The sequence below is a fragment of the Amblyraja radiata genome, chromosome 23 (assembly GCF_010909765.2).
Source record: "Amblyraja radiata isolate CabotCenter1 chromosome 23, sAmbRad1.1.pri, whole genome shotgun sequence".
In the NCBI taxonomy this organism is placed as follows: domain Eukaryota; kingdom Metazoa; phylum Chordata; class Chondrichthyes; order Rajiformes; family Rajidae; genus Amblyraja; species Amblyraja radiata.
The window spans coordinates 28,091,380-28,114,492 of NC_045978.1; the positions used below are offsets into that span (position 1 = coordinate 28,091,380).

Below are 23,113 nucleotides of genomic sequence, written 5' to 3' on the forward strand. Positions count from 1 at the left end.
GTTCGAGACAGGGGCTTGTGGGCGATAGGTGGAAACAAGTAGGAGTGGAAAAACCCAGGGGTGTGGATTACATAAAATTGGAAAATTCAATGTTCATACCATTAGGTTGTGGGTTACCCAGGTTGAACATACTGGAGGTATACACCAATCTAACCCCCCAAATCTCCCCCCCCCCCCCCCCTCCATGTTTCTTTCCACTCCTATCTGATCTGATATCCGTCCTCAGCTGGCTTCATCTGCCCACTACCTACACATCTGTGTTTCTTCTCCTTTAGCCTCCCTGTCCTATTCCCCCCTCCCCCTCACTTGGTTCCATCGCCCACTCCCTTATCTGATTTCACTTAACTTCTAGCCTCTGTTCCCCCATCTATTTCACCTTCTCATTCCCCCCCACCTGGCTTAATCTGCCTAATCCTTTTTCTCATGTCTCTCATATATGTCTACCCATTTCCCACCAGCCTTCCTAACTTCTCTATACTTGGCATCTTCCCTCATCGAGTATTATACTCTGGATAATTCTGACACACTAGCCGCAGTCTTAGAGTGATACAGCATGGAAACAGGCCCTTCGGCCCAACTTGCCCACACCGGCCAACATGTTCCAGCTACACTTGTCCCACCTTCCTGCGTTTGGTCCATATCCCCCCAAACCTGTCCTATCCATGTACCTGTCTAACTGTTTCTTAAACGTTGGGATAGTCCCAGCCTCAACAACCTCCTCTGGCAGCTTGTTCCATACATCCACCAACCTTTGTGTGAATATGTTACCCCTCAGATTCCTATTAAATCTTTTTCTCTTCACCTATGTCCTCTGATCCTTGATTCAACTGCTCTGGGCAAGAAACTCTACCCGATCTATTCCTCCCATGATTTAATACACCTCTAAAAGATCACCCCTCATCCTCCAGTGCTCAAAGGAATTGAGTCCCAGCATACTCAACCTCTCCCTGTAGCTTAGACCCTCTAACTATTCAGCATCCTCGTAAATCTTTTCTGTACCCTTTCCAGCTTGACAACATCTTTCCTATACCATGGTGCCCAGAACTGAACACAATACTCTAAATACATCTCGCCATCATCTTATTCAACTGCAACATGACCTCCCAACTTCAATACTCAATACACTGACTGATGAAAGCCAATGCGCCAAATGCCTTTTTGACCACCTTTTCAACCTGCGATTCGACATTCAAGGAACCATGCACCTGCACTCTTAGATCCCTCTGCTCTACAACACTCCTCAGAGCCCTACCACTGTGTGGGTCCTGCCCATGTTAGACTTCCAAAAATGCAACATTACAGAATTTTTCTATAACATTTTATGAGTAAGATTCAAATCAATTATTTCTAAACTTTACCAATATATAAAATAGCAAGACAAATTATAATGATCTCCATGTGAATTCAGATCAAGCATTGAAAATATCAACACACATCCTCTCATGCAATTTGCCTAGGTCCAATATTCAAGAAAAGTATGAATACTGAAAATCAGCATAAATTGCATAAACTATTCTTAACTTGAAAGGTTATCAGCACTTGGCTTCCAAAGGGAGGAATGCTTACTGCAATGTTGGCAATCAACACAGATGGAAGTGCCTCTCTCTCATGCATACCATTTTATTGTCGGATTTCCACCCAAAGTCTAATAGATAATCAGACAATTCGAAAACAGTATGTTGAAGATATATGCAATCAGATTCAATCTTTGCCAAACAGTTGTATTTGGTGAATCCAGCTTGTGAAGAAATTTGATAATCTTACAATTAAATAGTTTAAATAGAAATGTTAGTCATCTGAACTCAGGCTGTTATGTTCCCAAAATAAACTTGATCTCTCGGATTCACCTGGTTCCTTCAGAAATTGTGCCTCACTGGCATCTCAGTTGGCCCAACATTCAAATAATGGACATGGAGACTGAATTACTTTGCCACCTGTTAACCCCAAAATACAAATTAGGTATTACACATTGAAATGCAATAACATTTTAAACTATGAAGAATTTTAACTATTATAAACCAGTATCTTCAGCATTGACAGTTTTCACAAGTGTGGAGTCTAATTTATTTATAATTACATTCTTGCACTAATTTTTTAATTTACTTTATTCAACTTCCTTCACTCACCCTATATTTTGCCCTTTCACTTTATTTTGTGTTCATTCTATGTAGAATTTACTTTCATTTCTAAATTTACCATAATTGGTTCACGAAAAATGCTGACCTGTTCTGACAAGCCCCACATCCCCAGAGGAGCTTCAAAAAGTTCTCCAACAACTTTAAATTGCCACAAAATTATGAAAGCTCTAAGCAGCTGCAAGCATGGCTAATGGTAAGTGTCACATCGACACCACGACTCAGATTTTATGGCTTTTACTTTCAAGTAGATAGATTATGGTAAAAATCCATATGGTCGCAGCAGTCAAAGTAAACCACAATGAAATGTAATAATACAATGGCATGCTTTGCAATTTCAAACAGAGAAAGTGCAGCAGTTGAGAGTTTACACTGTTAAATGGTACTACTTGAAAAACAAAAAAAGCACATTGGAACTAAAATCAGAAAAAAATGCCAGAAAGTCTCAGCAGATCAGACAGCTTCTGTGGAAAGACAAAGTTAAACATTTCAGATCAAAAAAACTTTACATCATAACCAGAGAACCAAGAAAATAACAATTTTAAGTTGTAGTTGGAAGCAGAGGGATGGATGTGACAAAAAGGAAATCAGACTGCACTATTGAAAAATAAGTGAGCTAATTTTAGACACTAGCATTATCCCACACACTAGGGACAATTTACAATTTTTACTGAAGCCAATTAACCTACAAACCTGTACATCTTTGGAGTGTGGGATGAAACCAGAGCACACAGATAAAACCCACGTGGTCACAAGGCGAATGTACATACTCTGTACAAACAGCCTCACGGTCAGGATCAAACCCGGATCTCTGGCGCTTTAAGGCAGCAACACTACCGCAGCAACACTGTGCCATCTTAAAAACCTGAAATCAAATTTCCCGAAATTGTAACATTGGGCTGCAAAAACATGCCCAAACGGAAGTTGAGATAGCACGATCCAGAAAGTGAAAAGAGAGAGGAACCATTTAAAAAGCTGTGAGAGATTGACTATGGCTCAAATCAACTCCTGCCTTAGCGATGACTTGGATTCCCTTCAATTTTCCTATCACCACAACAGGTCAACAGCAGATGCAATTTAACTAGCTGTCCATTCTGCACTGGACCATTTAGATAACAGGAACACATCTGTTAGGCTGCTGCTCATCAACTACAACTTGGCGTTCAATTATCCCCCAAGATGCAAGACTTGTGCCTTGATGTTCCTTTTCAATTGGATCCTTGGCCTCCGCATCAGCAGACCTCAAACAGTGCAAACCAGGAATATCTCCTCCACACTGACCATTAGCACAGGTGCATCTTAGGGCTGTTCGTTTATCCCTTTACTCTACTTTCTTTACGTCGATCATTGTGTGGCTAAACACAATAGACAATAGGTGCAGGAGTAGGCCATTCGGCCCTTCGATCCAGCACCGCCATTCAATGTGATCATGGCTGATCATCCACAATCAGTACCCCATTCCTGCCTTCTCCCCATAACCCCTGGCTCCGCTATCTTTAAGAGCACTATCTAGCTCTCTCTTGAAAGTATCCAGAGAACAGGCCTCCACCATCCTCTGAGGCAGAGAATTCCAGAGACTCACCACTCTGTGTGAAAAAGTGTTTCCTCATCACAGTTCTAAATGGCTTACCCCTTATTCTTAAACTGTGCCCCCTGGTTCTGGACTCCCCCAACAGCGGGAACATGTTTCCTGCCTCTAGCATGTCCAAACCCTTAATAATCTTATATGTTTCAATAAGATTCCCTCTCATCCTTCTAACACAGCTGCAATGCCATCTACAAATTCTCTGTTAGCTGAATGACAGGTGGTTTCAGTCAGTATCAGGAGATGGGAACAAATGCGAACATTCTCATGCAAATGGAAACAAAACCCAGGAACCAATCATTGAGTTCAGAGATGAGGAGCCGTGTGCTAATTTTTATTGGTGTGTATGTCGTGGAGACATGTAGGAAATTCCAACTCAGTTTACATCTTAGATGATCTGTACTGGGAGTAGCACGTTCTTGGGAATCACAAAGATGGTAGCCAATACCAGTACTTTCTTAGAACTTTGAACTGATTCAGCAAGGCACCGAATACGCCAAACTTCTATAGATACATTGATGAAACAATCCTGACTGGTTGCATCATGGCCTGATACAGTAATTCCAACACACGAGAAGAGGCTGCAGAGGTTGAGTCTCTTTTCAAGGAAGAAAGGAGCCACGTAGACCATACAGGTACCTTTTGCAGTTGTAAAAACAATTGTTAATCAGTGGTACAGATAAATCGATTAAAACCAGGGAACTGATAATCTAAAGTGGCAAAGGGCACTGGAGGTGTCACAGGTGCAAGATGAAAGACACTGGACCAGGAGAAAGGATAATTAAGAAATAGGTTTGGTGCTGCAAGAGCGGACTGATGAGCAGACAATGGGTCAGTCTAGATAATTCCCCAAGAGACTGAAGCACCTGCATTCAGCCTGAAGGCAAGACTCTCAGCATTCGATTGTCTGCCATTTTAATTCACCAGCCCACTCCCACTGAGACATTTTGGACTGTTTCATTTTTTCATTTAGATATACAACACGTAACCAGGCCCTTCGTCCCGCCGAGTCCGCACCGACCCACGATCCCCGCACATTAACATTATCCACACACACAAGCGACAACGTACAATTTTACCAAGCCAATTAACCTGCAAACCTGTATGATTTTGGAGTGTGAGAGGAAACTGGTGCTCCCGGGGAAAACTCACGCAGGAGAACGTACAAAATCCAGACAGACAAGCAACTGCAGTCAAGATCAAACCCAGGTCTCTGGCGCTGTAAGGTAGCAAATCTACCACTGCGTCTCCCTGTTGCAACAAGGCCCAACAAAAGTTTGAGGAAACACAACTCGTGTATTTTCTCTTCATGTGGTAGTCTTTGGTACTCCAGGTAATTGAATTCTACGACCTCTATTTTGTGGTCAGTTTCTCTGTACATGGTCCATCTACAATATAGGTTCCGGTTTTCCTTTTTCCATTACGGCAGCGAGTCCTTCAGGATTTTTCCATCAAGCTCCACATTTTGGATTTTTACATGCCTTTTCCCCCCTTCAACTGAATGACTATCTGCAGCTCATTCCCAGAGCAAAACTCCCTCTCTATTTCACTCTCTCTACAACTTAAGTATTTTCTAACTTTTTCCAGTTCTGACAAAGTCTTCAAGCCAAAACATTGCGTCTGTTTTTCTTTCCATTGATGCTGCCTGATCTGTGGAGCGTTTCCAGCATTTTCTGTTTTTATTAATGAAACTATTTTCCTACTCTGAACTCAACTTAAAAAGCTTCAGAAAAAAAATCGACAAAATACAAGAACCTCCAAATTCCAATTCTTAAAGCTAAACTTTAAATTCTAAAATTGCTTGCAATGGAAGACCCTAAATTAATTTGAAATTAATGAGGAATTGTGTCAAAAACAATTGATCATGTGCTGTTTCCCCACTTTTAGCCAAAACATTAACAACTTGCATTCATTTTGCAGCATTATTAAATCAAAAATTGATATCAAGGTACAGCAAAATACAAGCTAAAGCTACAAGGGTTGGTTTTAATAAAGAAATTACATTAAAAAGGACGATTGTGGGAGTATTTAGGTTCCTAGCAGATGAATATGTTGGAGCTGTTGGGTGAAGGAGATTGGTTTGGAGGGGATTGGTCATAGGGCAAGAAATAAGTTTGCTTGGAAGCAAATTTATTAAGAATATTGGGAAAACTGGAGGAAAATCCTGTGCATGAGCTCTTGTGAATTTTACTGCATCACGTTCTTGATATGGAATTTAAAGGCTGCCAACATGCAGCTTTTACATACACTTGAAAGTTACTACATGAAGAATGGGACACCTTTTGGTGTTTGCTCAGTCCCCTGCACTAATCTGTATCCTTGACTGCATAGCCAGCCAGGCATCAATGCCATCTTTAAATTCACAACCATATCACCATTGTTGGATGAATAATGGGTAATGATGAATCAGAGTACAGGAGGAGATTGATGATCTGATTGAATGGTGCCAGAACAACAATCTTGCTTCCAATGTTACCAAGTCCAAGGAGCTAATTCCTGACTTTATCAACAGGACAGCAGTGGAGGGAATAAACAGCTTCAAGATCCTGGGCATCTTCATCTCCAAGATCTATCCTAGGACCAGCAATGGATGCAATCATAAAGAAACCTCATTACTCCTCGACTTTGTCAGAAGATAATCTATCAACTTCTATAGATGCATTGTAGAAAGCATACTGATTGATTACATTATGGCCTGGTCTGGTAACTCGAATTCCCAGGAACAAAAGAGCATGCAGAAAGTGGGAGACAGTGACAGTCCATCTGGGGTACTGATCTCCCCACCAAGTATCTACAAGAGGCACTGCCGCATAAAGGTAGCTAATATAATCAAAGACCCACACCATCCTGGCAATGCTCAACTCACTACTACCATTGGGAAGGTGGTACAGGAGCCAGAGAACAGTAACCTCCAGGTTCGAGAATGGCTTCTTCCCAGCAGCCTTCAGACCCCTGAACACTGCCCAACATTAATCACAACCCCACCTCAGCAACTGTGGTCCACTATGAAGTTTGTTTTGGTTGCACTACATACTTTGGTTTTGTCCTATTCTGGTCCAGTTACTTTGTATTACTGATTATTACTTTATTGTATTATTAATTAGTGTATACTTGTTTGTTGTGTTATTGCATTAAAGCTGCAGGAATAATTTCATTGTTCCGTTGCTGATACATATGAAAATTAGACACTCTTTAGTTATTTATAGTTGCAGAATTACTTGAGTACATGGCTTTGGGCAATCCAAATGCACAGCATTGCAATACAGTAAAGTCACTTATTGGATATTGCCCAACACCAATTCTAGAGCATTAGAGCAGGGTTAAAGGAAGATATTCAAAAAGAGCTGTAAAATATACAAAATTGAATATGGGAATAATCTGTATTTTTCTGGGCTAAATGTTTTGGACAGATGGATTTGTTTTACAAAGAAATTAAACAATCTATTTCTGGGACCCATCATCAAGCCGAACTTATGTCCAAGCCAACAACAGCAATGTTAAATTGCTTCATAGGTGATAGGAGCAAAGACAAGGAGGAGAAGGAAGAAGTGAGAGTAAAATGAAGGAAGAAATAGCTATCTGTTTGAATTGTTCTATAAATAGTGACATTTATCACCACCATATCGTAGAGCTTTATAAAATGAGAACAGAATTGAATCTCAGCTATTCATATTTCATTTCTTTTCAAAATTAATCCTGTTCAGATAAATAAGACCAATATTCATGCACTTCAAGGAATGATAATCAACAGAACTAAAATAAATAGCAGATTAAATCATTTAGTAGTTTCTGCAGCAGAGGATACCCTCGTCATTTAAAAAAAATATGCATCAGCCCCACCCTACATGTTCAATCCCAATTTTGCTGAAGCAGCACTTTTCCACACAAATTTCTTTACACGGTCAGCTATTTACACAGCTAAGCAGATTAAATATTTGCTCACCAAGCCCTACCTATGGAGAGCTCGAACAGTCAAAATACTACATATCTAACATCAGCATGCATCTCATTATCTAATCCAAAGCCAGACAACCGATTCCATGATCTACATTTTATGAATCTCTGCCTACAAAATGAAATGTAATTATTCCACAGCACAGTATTTAGCCTCATTAGATGTTTTTACTGTCCTGGCTACATATAAATAAACAAATTACTGAACCCTTTTTACCTCCATCACTGACACGACATGTTCAAACGCATCATTCCAAAAATATATGCATACTTCAAATGAATCTCTTTTTCCCTCACCATTTTATATTTATGCCTTAATAGTGCAAGCTCAGCATGTAATATGATCTCCCAAATTTATTTTTTTAATTTGCATTTTGGGAATAAACCAAGAAGTGAACCAAATTGTCACTATTGAGGAGACATAGAGCAACATTAACTCCAGCCTAAAGACCCATCCCTTCGAGTAGGAGCTCCAATGTATAAAAATACACAAAACTAAAAATACTACAAGATTGGGTTACATTTGAATTGGCAACCGTAATCTAAAATTAATCCATAGTCGGATACATTGAAATGCACCTCATTGGACCAGACAGTTTAAATTGAACGTTCTTGGAGGCATCTCCACGAAACAGCACAAATTCTGAACAGGAAAGTATAATTCATATTGATGAAAACATACCCTTAAACTAGTCCATTCAAATTACACACATGTACATACAGTGCCCTCCATAATGTTTCGGACAAAGACCCATCATTTATTTAAATGTCTCTGTATGCCACAATTTGAGATTTGTAATAGAAAAAAAATCACATGTGGTTAAAGTGCACATTGTCAGATTTTAATAAAGGCCATTTTTATACATTTTGGTTTCACCATGTAGAAATTACAGCAGCGTTTATACATAGTCCCCCCATTTCATGGCACCATAATGTTTGGGACACAGCAATGTCATGTAAATGAAAGTAGTCATGTTTAGTATTTTGTTGCATATCCTTTGCATGCAATGACTGCGATTCATGGATTATTGTGTGTCTTCTCAGGTGATGCTCTGCCAGGCCTGTATTACAGCCATCTTTAGCTTGTGTCTTTTTTACAATATTGCACACAAAATGTGACAAATGGGGTCAAATTTCAAATTCCTTCAAAAAAGTTTACAAGCACTTTATTGGGTTCATGACTAACATAGTATCAACAACAAATATAAGAAAATATAGCATATTTTAATGTCATAATACTTTTCGGTCCTTCACAGAAAACATGCTTGCATCAATCTGTAGTGTGCATGGTTAAGCATATATCATTATATCAACCACATTTTTGTTTGGAAATGGAAAGAAATAATAGAAATTGCATTAATTGCAATGTGTAAAAAGAGTTGAGATACTGTATTATAATTTTGCTGCATGTCATTGTGGTATATATCATGTCTTGATTGGTGAATGTTTAGTCTGTGACTTTATTTGAAGCAGAAATAATATGTGAATGCTTCTTTGAGCATAATTCCGACTGGTAACTACGCACTTCGACCAAGCACATTATCGCACGCGTCATGCAAGCCACCTAAACAGTCATTTGGCAACCTAAAAAGCTGCCAAGGTTGCCCGGCTGGCAACAGGGAAAAAACGTTAAGCGGGAGCCCTGTTAGAGGTTTGGAGCCTCCGTGATTTAACTTACTGGGGTACCGACCCCGATAACAGTCGTTGTGACAATGGTCACCAAGCACAACGACCTTTACGGGATCTTTACTGTACTGTATTACCTCTATGTTACTGTATTTTTCTCAGAAGATATTTCCCTAGACCATTATCAAAACGTATATGTATGAAGGGCCATATGAAGCTTATTTATTAATTAAATATTCATGACTAAATGTGGCAGAGTTTTTAATGTCACACTTTTGGTGTCCAAAATGGTGGGAAAACGATGAATGTTTTTCTGTTATGAACAAAGTTTTTGACTTTTGGTCTTCAAGTTATCTAATTTATATCTGCTATTTATAAGGTTTCATATGATGGGTAGATTTTTGTTAAGAACAGCATATTGGTGTAAAAAAAGTGAATACTAATCTTGTTAGTCAAAAACTCTCCAGTGTTGTAAAAAGACACAGGCCTGTATGGCAGACATCTTTAGCTTATGCTTGTTTTGGGGGCTAGTCCCCTTCAGTTTTCTCTTCAGCAATTTTTCTCTTCAGCAATGCTCAATTTGGTGATTGACTTGGCCATTCAAGAATTGACCATTTCTTAGCTTTGAAAAACTCCTTTGTTGCTTTAGAAGTATGTTTGGGATCATTGTCTTGCTGTAGAATGAACCGCTGGCCAATGAGGTTTAAGGCATTTTTTTTTTAACTTAAGCAGATAGGATGTGTCTATACACTTCAGAATTCATTATGCTATAATAGATATAATGATAGCTGCATTATACATATGCAGTTTTATCATCAATGACGGCAAGTGAGCCAATACCTTCAGCAGCCATACATGCCCAGCCCACACCCACCACCGTGTTTCACAGATGAGGTGCTTTGCTTTGGATCTTGGGCAGTTCCTTCTCTCCTCCGTACTTTGCTCTTGTCATCATTCTGATATAAGTTAATCTTCGTCTCATCTGTCCACAAGACCTTTTTTCCAGAACTGTGGTTGCTTTTTTAAGTACTTCTTGGCAAACTGTAACCTGGCCATCCTATTTTTGCGGCTCACCAGTGGTTTGCATCTTGCAGTGTAGCCTCTGTATTTCCGTTCACAAAGTCTTCTGCGGACAGTGGTCATTGACAAATCTAAACCAGACTCCTGATCTGTCGGACAGGTGTTTGGGGATTTTTCTTTATTATAGAGAGAAATCTTCTGTCATCAGCTGTGGAGGTCTTCCTTGGTCTGCCAGTCTCTTTGCGATTAGTAAGCTCTTTCTTCTAACTTCTACAGGTGCACAGTCGAGAGCATACTGACCGGTTGCATCGTGGCTTGGTTCGGCAATTTGAGCGCCCTGGAGAGGAAAAGACTACAAAAAGTAGTAAACACTGCCCAGTCCATCATCGGCTCTGACCTTCCTTCCATCGAGGGGATTTATCACAGTCGCTGCCTCAAAAAGGCTGGCAGTATCATCAAAGACCCACACCATCCTGGCCACACACTCATCTCCCTGCTACCTTCAGGTAGAAGGTACAGGAGCCTGAAGACTGCAACAACCAGGTTCAGGAATAGCTACTTCCCCACAGCCATCAGGCTATTAAACCTGGCTCGGACAAAACTCTGATTATTAATAACCACTTTCTGTTATTTGCACTTTACCAGTTTATTTATTCATGTGTGTATATATTTATATCAATGGTATATGGACACATTTATCTGTTTTGTAGTAAATGCCTACTATTTTCTGTGTGCTTAAGCAAAGCAAGAATTTCATTGTCCTATACAGGGACACATGACAATAAACTCACTTGAACTTGAACTTCTTAATGATGTTCCAAACATCATTAAGTAAGCCTAACATTTGGCTGTTGGCTGAAAGTTTTATTCTTGTTTCTCAGTCTCATAATGGCTTCTTTGACTTTCATTGGCACAACTTTGGTCCTCATGATGATAAACAGCAAGAAAAGTTTCCAATGGTGATGGAAAGACTGGAGGAAAGACTAGGTGCTGAGAGCTCTCTTATACCTGTTTTAATGAGGCATTTAAAGACACCCGAGCAATTACAAACACCAATGAAGCCATGTGTCCCAAACATTATGGTGCCTTGAAATGGGGGGGGGGGGGGGTGAAGACTATGTATAAACACTGCTGTAATTTCTACATGGTGAAACCAAAATGTATAAAAATGGCCTTTATTAAAATCTGACAATGTGGACTGTAACCACAAGTGATTATTTCTATGACAAATCTCAAATTGTGGAGTATAGAGGCAAATAAATAAATAATGGATCCTAAACATTATGGAGGGCGCTGTATTTTCCATTGCATTTCTGCGCCTGGTTTTAAGCTAGAACGGAAATTCCCAATTTGGAGGAGTGGGAAAAGTAGCTCTTAAAACATATGCTGCAAACTACTAGATATTCCAATCTAGAATAAACTGCTTGCAAAGTTGACAGAAGTAGATTTGTTAAAGACTTTTAGGATTTGGGTAGATATTTGAAAAGGAAACATTTACAAGGCTGTGGTGAAAGAATAGGATGGTCTTTCAAAAAAGCCACAAAAGAGAAATGGGTTAAATGGCTTAATTGTCTATATTACTAAAAGTCTGATCTTGACCACTTTTGGCCCACTGTGCCGAGATTTCCGAGAGAACGCCGCCAACTACGGCCGTCATATTTGGCCACCTTGCTCAGAGCCCTTCTCCGCCTTCCGGGACCGGAGGATTTTTCCCATCGATGAAAAATCAGAGAGATATTAATGTTTTTTTTTTAAATCCCCATTCTCTGTGCACAAAATGAATTTTGGTCGTCGGATGGCTGCAACCCAATTGTTTGCCTCGCCTTTTTTTAACAAGTTTGTGTTTACAAAATGAATTTTGGTTGTCAGGTGGCTGCAGCCCAATTGTTTGCCTCGCCTTTTTAACAAGTTTGTGTTCACAAAATGAATTTTGGTTGTCGGGGGGGGGGGCTGCAGCCCAATTGTTTGCCTTTTTAACAAGTTTGTGTTCACAAAATGAATTTTGGTTGTCGGGTGGCTTCAGCCAAATTGTTTGCCTTGGCTTGGCTTTTAAAATCGTTGCAACATTTGGCTGCCAGCCCAAGAATCCATTCGGCCCACAATGTATATACTAGCCCACCAGAAACCAGTAGCTTCGGCCCACAACACCCATACTAGCGCAACAGAAAGCCCCCCCCACTGGCGAGCAATATTGGAATTGGTGGAGAGGTGGAATATTGCGTTGGTGACCAGCCCTCCTGTGTGATGTTGGGACCCAACGGGTCCCATTTAGTCTAGTATGTAGAGACATGGAACTGCAGATGCTGGTTTACAAAAAAAGACACAAAGAGCAGGACCGATCAACGGGTCGGGCAGCATGGATAGGCGTTGTTTTATGTTGGGACCATTCTTCAGACTGATTGGGGGAAGAGAGCAAACTGGAAGAAAGGAGGGGCAGAACAAAACATGGCAGGTGGATACAGGCGAGGGGGGGGGGGGAGGGAGAGGGGAGGGGGGGGATTGATAGACAGGTGGTTGAAAAAAAGCCAGAGAATAAAAAAGGAGAAGATGCTGCACAAAAGGTTTGAAGAGTTGTGAATTGTGAAGCATGAGGAAGGAATGCAAGTGGAGGGGGAGGGGGGGGGGGGGAATAGGTGTGAATCCAGGTGTGGCACAAGGGAGGGAGTATGGGGAAGAAAGAGGGGTATGGTGGAGAAATGGGTTGTTCAAGGTTACCAAAATTTGGAGGATTTAATTTTCATACTATTGGGGTGTAAGCTACTGAAACAGAATACAAAGTGCAGTGCCTTCTGTTTACGTGTGGCCTCAGTCTGGCAACTGAAGCAGCCCAAGACAGAAAGGTCAATATGCAAATGAGAAGTGGAGATAGCAACTGGGAGATCTGATAAACCTTGGTGGACCAAGTGCGGGTGTTCGGCAAAGCAGTCACGGAGTCCACACTTGTTTTTGATGTACAGGAGGCCACATAGGAAACATCAGATGCAGTAGATGAGGTTAGAGGAGGAGCACGTAAACCTCTGTCTCACGTGGAAGGACTGCAGGGATCCCTGGATGGAGGTGGAGGAGATAGAGGCACAGGTGTTACATTTCCTGTGGTTGCAGGGTTGAATACCCGGAGAGGGGGTGGTTTGAATGGGAAAGGAAAACTGTGAAACATTGAATTTTTGCTCTACAGAATATATGATACAGCTTTTGTGCAAAACATTCACCACAGATTATTTGCTGCGTATACACTAAATATGGCTTAGATTCATTACCTAGTAAATTACATTTCTTCCTGTACCTGCTAGAACACTGCAGGAACTGTTACATTCGTACATAATCTGTTATATTAAGACAACCATTTCACAGACTCACAATTATTTTAAATGTCAGGAACATTGCATATGTGTGAAGAAGGCTAAGTGAGGAGACATGAGAAATTAGTTCACAAAATGGGGCTAAGGAGAGAATAAATATTCACCAAATGCTTTTAACATTGGAGCAAATAAAATATTATAACTAAATGCCACTTGCTTAATAGATACTGTGCCAAATTAAAATCTGGATCAATTTCTTCGGTGAAATGCCAATGTTTCTTCAGGTTAAAATACACCGCAAACAATTAAATCAAACCCAATATTTAGTCATATGATAAGCATCAAGTTTTAATAATGCTGCTTCAAATCAAAATTAAAACTTTTGTACAATATAAAGAAATAACAGTTCCCAATGCAGTACGCATTAAATTTTAATCTAAAAACTAGTGCACAACACATCAATATTCACTGATGTGAAGATCCTATCCTATGCAAAAAAGCAGAGTAATCACTGGCATAAATATGACAAAATGGAAAGCAGAAACTATCAATAATATTTTTCAGCGTCCACGATGCTGTAGATATTGTAACCCTGGTACTTTTCCCTAACCACCTTTGATTGTAAATGTAATCAAACTAAATACAATGCGAGGTCATCTAAAACTGTTACTATAACAACATCCTTGACTGTTACAGCTCGACATAACAATTGTGCGCAGACAGTTGCTATACTGAAGTGACAGGAAAATCTGACATCCACCTTCTTAACCTGCACACAAATAACTACCAGCTGTTCAAAACAAAATGCAGTCAGGTCAGTCTTGAAGAACTCTTGCATAATTTTAGCAGTCACTATTAAAACACACACCCATACCTTCTTGTGTACTAACCACAACAGTAAGATCAAAGATTCAAATAATTTTTTTTTTTTTTTAAATGTAGCTCTTAATTAATTTACCAATGCCTGAAACATGGAAACAAAGTAATTATTTCTGCTGCAAATGTTAAAACACTAATACAGCATGACATTTTTCAGCTTTGGAAAGTTAGAAGAAAGGGAACTGGTTCCAAACAAGGTCTGGCTAGTATTGCAATACATGTTTTGGGCACCTCTTAGCAGGCATATTTCATGGGCATTAACAAATCTACTTGCACATTTGTTCACGTCTGAATCTGTATTTTTCCCTACACGTCTCCTCACTACTTAACATGAAGCAAACAACGGAAATTATCACAATTATCCACGGTCATTCATATAAGCTTACATTCTAAAAAGTAAGATAGTTTAGTACCATTTCCAAAAAACAGTCGGTCAAATTAGAAAGGCTTAGTATCAAGTAAATAAAGTGGGACATTGCACACATAAATGCCATAACCTCCAGAAATATGCAAAAAGTATCTGCAAACTGTTCTAACAGGCCTGCCAGTAAGTACAAGATGTAGATGTCAGATCCACCAGTACTTCAGCAGCTGTCTATCAACAAACACACCAATGACAACCGCTTATGAATAACAAGTCAAAAGTCAGTCCCTCAAACTACTATCAGCAGATTCAACAACACAAAAGCCTATCCTACTGTTGTCTGCACATCCACAATTTGAAGCAAGCCATAAAGGTGCCATCATGTTGAATTATGCACAAGGTTAAAAAAATTGAGAACTAAAACACCCACCTCTATACAGCCTATCCCATCCATATCTCAGAACTTAGTTCCCCCCCATTCCAAATAGCAGACAAATGAAAATGTTTATGACCTCCTGAGAAAATATACCAAAATTAACAAAGTAAGCTATATGTTTTTTTACATATGTACTTCAGGTAGTGCAAAGTGTTTCTTTAATAGCTGCAGACATTATATTTCTTCATACTCATTTTTTACAATGACATTTAAGTTGTCTCTACATCCTAATATTCTAAACATACAAATAATTATTATAATTCTCAGCGATTTAAAAAAAGCAGTTTTTGGTCACTCCAGACACAGCTATAAATATTCTACTTCTAAACCCTGACATCTTAATCTCAATTGTAAATTAATCCAAAGTTAACATTCAATATTGTTTTACTGCAAGGAAAATACAAGTACTGTCCTCATAAAACAACAAATGGAGAAAAGCAAAAATACAGCATTAATCAGAAACTTAGACATTGGAGATTCTCTGGGATCTGCATTGACAAATGAAAAGTATAAATAGAAATGACATTTCAAGAATTGACTACATTCATAAGAATGCGTGCATGCACCACATCTGGCTTCCTCTTTCTGCAAAGGGTTAATGGTCACATTGCATAATTTAGGAACACGTTAAGTCCAATTCCTGGTCTGTTTTAGGATGAGCAATGTCAGTCAGAACAGAATTTGATTGCTTGCAGCAATCAGTGCAAAAACACAATGATCAAAAACAGGATCATCCAACAGATTTATAAAAAGATCCAAAGCACATGTGGACTATTGCACTCATAGACCAACGCCACCCGTGTTCCTTCACAATCAATGCCCTTACATGATTGCTGAAGTATAACAAACATACTATGATCTGTGCCTTACCCATTAAATGCTGAATATATATGGTGTTGTTATTCTAAATCTCTGTATTTTAAACAATTTGAGCATTTCAGTTCAACTAAAAAGATCAGCTGCCTCCCGATGCCTTTCCCTTTCGCAGCATGGCAGTTTCCATGTTTTGTGCAGCTCAGAGTACATTGTAATTCGCGTGTTAGTTTAACGTGAGGATGACAAAATACATCTTTGTTTAACGCTTTTGTCTCCTTTTTTTCCTCCCTAGCTGTCAGAAACGCGAGTCATTTTTGCTTACAATTGCAAGATAGTCTTCCTAGCCTTACCGTCCTCACGACTGCAGACCAGCAGAACAACCTAGGGGGCATTTTGCGCTTTTCCTCCCCCTCCCCATGTTGTTATTGTTGTTTGAACGCTACATAGAAGCGCAATTAAGATTCACGCCGAAACTGTAATTAAAATCCCTCCCAAAGCCCAAACCAACGTGACAGGAACGGCAACGCCATGGCGACCGCTTGATGAGCACCAATGCGAGCCCGGGCTGAGGCAGGCGGGCGGGCAGGGGCGAGGAAGCCAATGGGCGAGGGTCGGGGGGCGGGCATTCGCTCCCAACTTCAGTCCCAGTAATTAAGTTGTCTCGAACCCAAGATCTTTATGGGTTTTAATTTGTTTAAAATGTAAAAGCGGTGATTTGCTATCCTCGCTGCGTTCTTCCCCTCGACCTCGAGAGAGAGAGAGCGAGAGCGAGAGAACGCGGTCGGGGTCGGTGGGGGGAGAGGGAGCGGGGCAGGAGGGCCTCGCCGACCGGCCGGCCGGCCGACCTTCAGCGGGGGCTGGAGATGGCGGCAACCCCCCATCCTCCCCCCCTCCCCAGGCCGCCCCGACTAACAGGTTGATGTGAGGGGCCACGCGTGTAACTTCGGGGAGGGGAAGAGGGCGGCCGCGGGGCTCGGGGAGGGGAGGCTGAAGGAGGAGCGGGAAAGAAGCAGCGGCTCCTCCACAAAGAGCAGGCGGCGGGGAGAGGGTTAACGCGCCCGCCGCCCTGCCCGACCTCCAACCTCCTCCCCCTCCACGCGGCCTCCGCGCCCACTTACCAGCGCGGGCTGTTAGTCGCGGAAACCGTCCAGTATCCTGACCTTCGTTTGCCGAAATAAGCCGAGCCAAAGCGCCGCCATGTTGCTCCTTGTTTATTTAAATCTCCAACACTCCCACAGCAGGCGGCCCATCGCGCGTGCGCACCGGCGCCCCGCCCGCGGTGCAACCTGGGAGTTGTAGTCCCACTGGCCGGGTCAGGTGTACAGGTGGGTGCGCACTGCCATCAGGTCGAGATGGTCACTGCCGTGGGGTGAGCGTAGACTAAGACTTGCATTGCCATTGTCTGTAACATGAATTGCGAGGAGTGGACTGCAGTCGGACTGCTGCAAATAAAAGCGTGAACGTGCATGATTAAAGGAAGTATTTTAAATGTAGAAAAGGTTGGGTGTGTAACTTTCATGACAGCCTAATTATTTGGATTCTGGAGGTTTCGATGGTAGATGACTAAGTGCATTCAATGACAGGCCGAGGATACATGATTGCATCACACTACTATCCAATGGGATACCACTACTGGCCACATCCTCCCATCTCCATCACTTTCTGCTTTCCCCAGAGACCGTTCCCTCCGCCACTCCCTGGTCAACTTGTCCCTTCCCACCCAAACCACCTCCTCCCCAGGTACTTTCTCCTGCAACTGCAGGAGAGGCAACACTTGTCCCTTTACCTCCCCCCTCGACTCCATCCAAGGACCCCAACAGTCTTTTCAGGTGAGGCAGAAGTTCACTTGCACCCCCTCCAACCTCTTCTACCATATCCGCTGTTCCAGGTGTCAACTCCTGTACATCGCGGCAAGACCAAACGCAGGCTTGGAGATCGTTTCGCTGAACACCTCCGTACAATCTGCCTTAGCCTACCTGATCTCCCGGTTGCTCAACACTTAATAATAATAATAATAATAATAATAATGGATGGGATTTATATAGCGCCTTTCTAGAATACTCAAGGCGCTTTACATCGCATTATTCATACACTCCTCAGTCACACTCGGTGGTGGTGAGCTACTTCTGTAGCCACAGCTGCCCTGGGGCAGACTGACGGAAGCGTGGCTGCTAATCTGCGCCTACGGCCCCTCCGACCACCACCAATCACTCACACATTCACACACAGGCAAAGGTGGGTGAAGTGTCTTGCCCAAGGACACAACGACAGTATACACTCCAAGCGGGATTCGAACCGGCTACCTTCCGGTCGCCAGCCAAACACTTAGCCCATTGTGCCATCTGTTGTCCCACTTAAACTCCCCCTCCCATTCCTAATCTGACCTTTCTGTCCTGGGCCTCACTCTGACAATGGAGGAGGAACTGCACCTAATATTTTGCTTGGGGAGCTTACACCCCAGCGGTATGAACATTGACTTCTCTAACTTTAAATAACCCTTGCTTTCCCTCTCTCTCCATCACCTCCCCCTTCCCAGTTCTCCCACCCATTTTACTGTCTCCTACTACATTCTATCTTTGTCCTGCCCACTCCCCGACATCAGTCTGAAGAAGGGTCTTGACCTGAAGCGTCACCAATTTCTTCTCTCCAGAGATGCTGCCTGTCCCGCTGAGTTACTCCAGCATTTTGTGTCCACCTTCGATTTAAACCAGCATCTGCAGTTCTTTCCTTCACACTACTATGTTTTGTCCGCATGTTTCCATCTCCAATTTATAGATGGAATTTATTTAAAGTCACTTTAACAGTTTTCAGTACAGCAAGAGTTACATCGTTTGAACATGACCTTGCCAGTCAATCCAGTTGCAAAAATTAATTACAAATCAAGGGCTATTTGAAGATTCTTGAAATGTAGTTGTGTTCATGTTGAGAACTAAATAAATGGACCGAAATCAATGTAAATGAGGTAAAATGATTATGTTCTACCTGATAAAGATTGAACTGTTATGAATTGGTGTAAGAGTTGCCATTAAATAACTCAATAAAAACAGTCAACACTTACAAACCTATCTTTTTGTATTTAATTTCTAATGTCTTTTGTGGGAAGCTTCCTCACTAAATTGTGCCTTAGTTTGATTCATGCATCGGGCCGTGTTTGAGCCGCGGGACTGATTCATAACATCGCCCGGGGGGTATTGCCTCAGCGCAGAGGGAGAAGAGGAGGGAAGAGACTGCAGACCTAAGACTTTTGCCTCCATCAGTGAGAAGATGCTGGGTGGACTCACTGTGGTGGATGTTAATATGTGTTTATTGTTGTTTTTTTATTGTATTATATGTATGACTGCTGCAATTTCGTTCAGACTTCGGTCTGAATGACAATAAAGGCATATCTATCTATCTATCTATCTATCTATCTATCTATTCTTAAGGCATGATAGACACAAAATGCAGGAGTAACTCAGCGGGCCAGGCAGCATCTCTGAAGAAAAGGAATGGGCGATGTTTTGGGTTGAGACCCTTCAGACTGACATGATTCTATTTAAATAAAAGTTTAGACATTCATTCAAAATCATAATGTTCAGAAGCTACTTTTGAGTAGATGTGTTTGTTTAAATGCACAACATACTATTGGCAACAGGTATCACAATCATTACAGTTTTGTTTATTCTTGTCAATGAATCTAAAATCCAACAGAATTATTGTACCATAAATAATGTGGTACCTGTATTGATGAAATGTGCCAAGGGTGTTCATAACTGGTAAAAATGCACCATATCCTCCAGTAATCAATGATTTAGTAAGTATTTTGTTACATGCTTCTACCATACCACCTCTCATATACAGATGAGAACCAGAATACTGTTTAAACTGAAAGAAGACTTGTTTCTGAGAAAAGCTAAACTTCTTCAAACTCTTGGGGCATTGACAGAGAATTGTCAAATTAGCATCAAAGAACCTCAGACGAAATGTGAGTTTCTGACCGCGTGTGGTGATACCTCTGGATGCGGTAATCCAGTCGGTAAGTTTGAGGCAGGCTATTTTTAGGGCACCCTTTCTAGCCCTTTTCCCAAGTGGGGTGAGCAGAGTAGATCCTAAAGAGGACTGCTCAGTCGTGGGTGCAGCTGCCAAAGGGCTCTTCTATGGGGAATCCACCTAACACCCTGGATTAAGTCCTATGGCGATCAGCAAGTGGCGACGGGGGCAGGATTGTGAGATCTGGAAGCCCCTGGTCATGAGCTGGCACATCAGGCGGTGGGTGCTAGATTCAGTCGCTGGACTCTTGGAACGAGGCAGAAGAGCCCTTCGGCAGCTGCAACCACAACTGAGCAGTCCTCTTTAGGATCCAATCTGCTCACCCCACTTGGGGAAAGGACTAGAAATGGTGCCCTAAAAATAGCCTCAAACTTACCGACTGGATTACCGCGCCCAGAGGTATCACCACAGAAACACAGAAATATGAATATGAACTTTGGAGCATGGAATGTGCATACATTGATTGATAGTGCAACCAGTAACAGACCAGAGAGGAGAACTGCGATCATCGCAAGAGAACTGAGAAGATGTCAGATTGACATAGCGACCCTTTCTGAAACCCGGTGGGCAGATGAAGGACAACTGAAGGAGGAGAAGGGCGGCTACACTTTCTTCTGGAAAGGAAAAGCTGCTGATGAGCCCAGGATCCATGGTGTTGGGTTAGCCATCAGGAGCCAGCTCATCAGCCACCTCTCTGAACTTCCTGTGGGAATCAGTGAGCGTCTCATGACCATCCGTCTGGTGCTTGCCAACAACCAGATGGTAACACTTGTGAGTGCCTATGCCCCTACTTTAGACTCTGAAGAGGAAGTAAAATAGACCTTCTAAGCCTGCTTGGACAAGACACTGTCTAAAATCCCAAGGGAGGATAAGATTCTTCTCCTAGGAGACTTCAACGCCAGGGTCGGCCAGGACCAACACCTCTGGAAGGTACCATAGAAAAGGAAGGCATCGGGAACATCAACTCCAATGGAGCTCTGCTTCTCAGCATATGTGCTCAGCACAACCTATCATCACTAACACCCTCTTTCACCAGAAAAACAAAGGCATCTTGGAGACACCCACGCTCCAAACAGTGGCATCTCATTGACTATGTCATTGTACGAGCCAGGGAGCGCTGTGACGTGAACATCACAAGGGCCATGATCAATGCAGATGACTGCTGGACAGATCATCGTCTCATCCGCACCATGATGTCCATCAAACTCAAGAGGAAGAGGAAGATTCAAACGAAGCACATTCGGCCAAGGCTGAACCTTGAAAGCCTGGAAGCAACTGCCACCCAGCAACGAGTTCAGGCTTCTCTTGGGGAACGCCTCCAACAGGAATATCCTGATGATATTGAAGGGCACTGGAGCCGACTAAAATCCACCATCCTTGATACCTGTAAAAACATCCTTGGGTGCAAGTCCAGAAAACACCAGGACTGATTTGACGAGAATGTCACAGAGATAGAACAGCTCATCTCCAAAAGGAAAGCCTTTCATGCCTGGCAAAATGATGTAACCTGCAAGGCCAAAAGAGCGACTCTCCAGAGCCAAGGCGGACGTCCAGAGCCGGGTGAGGGAGCTTAAGAACTCTTGGTGGACAGATAAGGCTCTGGAAATCCAGAGACTGGCAGACTCGGGTGACACCAGAGGCTTCTTCTGCGCGACAAAGGCCGTCTATGGTCCAAGTTACTGCGGTTTAACCCCCCCCTGCGCTCAAATGACGGACAAGAACTGCTGAAGGACGATGTGTCCATTAATGCCCGATGGAAAGAGCACTTCCAGGAACTCCTCAACCGTGACACCACAACTGAACCAGACATTACCCACCGCATCCCCCAGAGTCCCATCAGAGAAGACATGGAAGAAGTCCCATTATGACAGAGGTTCAAGATGCCATCAAGAGCCTTAAGAACAACAAGGCCACCGGTCCAGATGGGATCCCAGCTGAGATCTTAAAGGTATCTTGAAGCTCCTGTACCACATCCACGCCCTACTTCTCAAGGTCTGGGAAAAAGAAGAACTTCCCTCGGAATCCAGGGATGCTCTAATAGTGACCATTTTCAAGAAGGGCATCTCGCTCCTGTCAACAACAGGCAAAGTCCTAGCTCGTGTCCTCGCAAACCAACTTCTACCACTGTCTGCGGAGGTACTCCCAGAATCACAGTGTGGCTTCTGCCCATCCAGAGGTACAGCAGACATGATATTCACAGCACGCCAACTCCAGGAAAAATGCCGTGAACAAAGGCAGCCTTTGTACATGGCCTTCATAGACCTGACAAAGGCTTGACTCGGTAGACCGCCAGTCTCTTTGGAGCATACTATCAAGGTACAGTTGTCACGACAAGTACATCAGAATATTGAGGCTTCTACATGATGGCATGTCGGTCACAATGCTCAGCAACTGCGGCTCTGAGTCCGAGCCCTTCACTGTGAAACGGGGGTCAAACAGGGATGCATCATCACACCCACCCTGTTTGTCATCTTCATTGCTGCCATACTTCACCTCATTGGTGAAGAGCTGCCACAGCAGATCCCAATCCTCTACAGAACTGACGGTAGGCTCTTCAACCTTAATAGGTTGAAGGCCAAGAGCGAAGTCAGTAACACCGCCATCATGGAGCTTTAGTACGCAGACGACTGCGCCATTGCAGCACACTCTGCAGAAGACCTTCAGGGCATCCTGAATGCCTTTGCCAAGGCATACAGAGCCATGGGCCTAGCCTTAAATATCAAGAAGACCCAGGTCCTACATCAACCTCCACCCAACCAGCTGTCTACCCAGTCCACTATAAAAGTGGATGACACCACTCTTGAAAACGTTGACCACTTCCCCTACCTTGGCAGCATTCCTCAAAAGCTGACATCCACTCTGAGGTCAACCATCAACTGAGGTTGTGCCAGCGGGGCCTAGGCCAGACTCAGGACAAGAGTCTTTGAAGACCGAGACCTAAAGGCTCAAACAAAACTGCTGGTCTACAGA

The 23,113-nt window shown here is 42.4% G+C and overlaps 1 protein-coding gene across 6 annotated transcripts in view; it reads right to left on the reverse strand.

Moving 5' to 3' along the window:
* ncoa3 (nuclear receptor coactivator 3) overlaps positions 1 to 17,361 on the reverse strand; it is a 209,252-nt gene extending 191,891 nt beyond the window's left edge. For 3 of the 6 annotated variants that reach the window (XM_033041878.1, XM_033041883.1, XM_033041875.1), the window contains exon 1: positions 17,233 to 17,361. The gene's annotated coding sequence lies outside the window, so the exon portion shown is untranslated. Of the gene's footprint in view, positions 1 to 16,464; positions 16,816 to 17,232 lie in introns of those variants that run through there. The other 3 variants (XM_033041879.1, XM_033041877.1, XM_033041876.1) reach the window with 3 other exon arrangements.
* Between the last annotated feature and the right edge of the window lie 5,752 nt (positions 17,362 to 23,113).